The sequence below is a fragment of the Solanum verrucosum genome, unplaced genomic scaffold (assembly GCF_900185275.1).
Source record: "Solanum verrucosum unplaced genomic scaffold, falcon-dt-bn FXZP01000296.1, whole genome shotgun sequence".
In the NCBI taxonomy this organism is placed as follows: domain Eukaryota; kingdom Viridiplantae; phylum Streptophyta; class Magnoliopsida; order Solanales; family Solanaceae; genus Solanum; species Solanum verrucosum.
Window position 1 is genome coordinate 2,349,434 of NW_026020470.1, and position 3,247 is coordinate 2,352,680.

General features: G+C 38.3%; 1 non-coding gene across 1 annotated transcript; it reads left to right on the forward strand.

The window, feature by feature from the left end:
* Window positions 1-2,203: 2,203 nt before the first annotated feature.
* Window positions 2,204-2,310, forward strand: LOC125809078 (small nucleolar RNA R71). The gene has a single exon (XR_007441761.1). It is a non-coding gene; the product is annotated as a small nucleolar RNA R71 (small nucleolar RNA).
* Window positions 2,311-3,247: the final 937 nt, after the last annotated feature.

The following is a 3,247-nucleotide window of genomic DNA, read 5'->3' on the forward strand; positions in this document are numbered from 1 at the left end:
CGGTACATATTGCACCGGGCTTACCCAGTTGTTATCCGTGATAGGGTAAATCACACCTGCTTCCAACCACTTGATGATCTCCTTTTTTACCACTTCTTGCACTGGTGGGCTCAATCTCTACTGATGCTCAACACTAGGCTTACAATCATTATCAATCTGAATTTTGTGAGTACAAATATCGGGAAGAATTCCCATTATATCAGCGATGGTCCATCCTATAGGTTTATATGCTTTCACAACACTTCAAGAAGCAAATTCACCTGCCATTCAAGCGAGTTAGCTGTAATGATCACCGGTAAAGTGTTATTTGCCCACAAGAAAGCATATTGGAGATGAGAGGGAAGATCTTTCAATTCCAGGTTAGGTGGTTTTTCTTTTGATGGTTTTGCGGGAAGACTCTCTATTTTTTAGGTCAATATCTAATTTGATTGGAGTCCTTGACTACCCTCCTAATCCCGACAAGGAAGCTACTAGTTTCTTTAAAGCCATGAACTTCAGATTCATCATAATTAGCAAGTAAAGCTTCAAGGGGTTCATTCATGCACATCAAATGGCTTACACTAGCTACCGTCTCATCAATAACATCATCAGTAGACACCACATGGATATCACTTGGGTGTTTCATGGATTTACATATATTAAAGGTTACTTCATCTTCGTTCACCCGAAACTTCAATTTTCCATTTTCAACATCTTCCAATGCTCTCTCGGTTGCCAAGAATGGCCTTCCCAAGATAATGGGTATTTCTGCATCTATTTCACAATCTAAATTCACAAAATCAGCCAGAAAAATGAACCAATCGACCTTTACCAAGATGTCATGAAGTATTCCCACATGTTGTTTGATTGAACAGTCTTCCATCAGGAGTCTCATTATGGTTGCTTTTGGTTCCCCCAACCCAAGTTATTTGTATATCGCATAGGGCATTAAGTTGATGGTTGCTCCCAAATCACATAAAGCTTTAGCGAATTAAAGCATGCCTATGATGCAAGGAATAGTGAATGCCCCGGGATGTTCTCTCTTTTTAATCATCTCCTTAGTCACAATTGCATTACAACTATGGAAAACTTCAATTGTCTGAAAATCCAAACTCCTCTTCTTTGTGACCAACTCTTTCGTGAACTTGGCGTATCCCAACATTTCCAATAATGCTTCCACAAAGGGGAGGTTGATTGATAGTGTCTTGAACACTGACAAGAACTTCTTGAACTTCTCATTTTCATTTTTCTTCTTTAATCATTGGGGAAATGGTGGAGGTATTTTGGGTAAGGTTTTCATGACTGTTGGAATTTGAACGTGAGGGCCCACTTCCTTTTGTTGTTCTTCGGTAATGTTTTGATGAATAAACAACTTTTTTTCCTCCATGCCTTCACCTTCTTCATGCTTTTGAGCATCTTCATTTCACATCAAATTACCTATTGACACCTTTCCACTACGAGTAACTACAGTCGGCGCTCTATCGTCACATTTCCTTATTATCTTTGGTTTCAACTGAGCTGATAATAAACTCAGTTATCCTTCTAGTGTCTTGATGGCGTTGGCATGAGTGTTCACTTTACTGTTCAATGATGAAAAGTCATATTTCATCCCTTTCAACAAATTATCCGAACTTTCAACATTGTCAAGTGTGTGTGACAACAAGTCATTCACCCGAGGACTGCTTACACTCCCTTTTGATTTTGGGCTTTCATTTGACTGAGTATGGTTCTCCTCATAATCATTTTGCTAAGCCTAATCTTTATAGTATCTCTTTTGTTCTTCTCCCTTATGATAGTTCCAACCTTGATTTCCACCTCGCTGAGATAGCGTGGGTGTAGACACTTCTCATACCTCTCGGAGTTCCAACCTTGATTCTTCCCCTGCCTTGAGTAACCGGAAGAAGAACCCTCCTTAACTCTAAACACTCCACATGTTCCCTTCATGTGCTCTTGTAGAACTTCCATTTTAGTCAACATCTTTTTGATGTTCTCGTCCCTCTCTCTCTCTTTATCAAGTTGCTCTTGCGTTAATCGAAAATGAATATGAGAGACTTGATCCTCTTGGGTGTACCATGCTTGGTTTATCCTAGTCATGTCATCCAGAAGAAACGAAGCTACCTCAAATAGTTGTAACATTATTCCTCCTTGTACAAATTGATCAGCCACTCCTTTATTAACCAAATTTAGAATCCGGTAGAAATATTGAAGTAACAAATCATTTGGTAGCCCATGAGTTGGGCATTTAAGTAGGAGCTTCTTGAATCTCACCCACGTTTCATGGATGGGTTCCCCTTCTCGTCACTTAAAACTTTGAATTTCATCTCTAAGTTTCATCATCCTTGATGGAGGAATGAATCTCGTGTTAAATGATATAACCAACTCCTCCCATGATGTGATGGAATTGTTTGGTAACTCGGCTAACCATTTATTAGCTTCTCGTGTTAAGGATAGTGGAAATAACCGCAACCGAATTGACTCTTGAGACACATTTTTGAATGAAAAAGGGCTGCAAACCTTAGTAAAGTTTCTCACATTCTCATGCGGGTTTTCAAGATCTAGTCATGAATATAGTACTCTCATTTGGAGAAGATGAAAAGTTGTGCTAGTGACTTCAAACATCACATTCTCATCAGTTTGTGGGATGCCAATCGATTGAGCTGGGTTGTAGACAATATTGTTGTCGTTTATACCCTCTCGATGACCTACATGTTTGTCATCTATCTATTTCTCACTCATGTTCACTTCTACGTAGTCTAACCAAAACCTACACAAAGCAGCCGAAACTACTTCAACTCCAGCCAATGAATTTGAGAGTGTTAAAGCTTTAATCAAATAATTCTAAGTAATACTACTCCCCGACAGCGGCGCTATTTTGATTAACTTATCAAGGCATTTCATCCAATACTAAATGCCAACAATTGTTCGTCAGTATAATAACCACACTGTGTGAGTTGGGGTTGATCCCACAGGGAGTAGTAGTTCCTCCAAATTCAATAATAAAAGTACAATTACAATCTCTTCAATCAAACTATTCTTGCACAATTAATGTTCAAATATGAAATTTCGAGTTTAAACTACCAATCCAAATTTACAGTTCAACACAAGCAATCAAATATTAGAGTAAAGTTTGGGGAATTGATCAGCCAACTATTGAATCTCAATGAAATGAATAAACGTTACTGCTCATAATGGGATAATTTGTTTTGGGTAGGTCGAACCATATATAAAGTCATTTTATCTCGAACAATTACCTTTTCTATGTTGAATT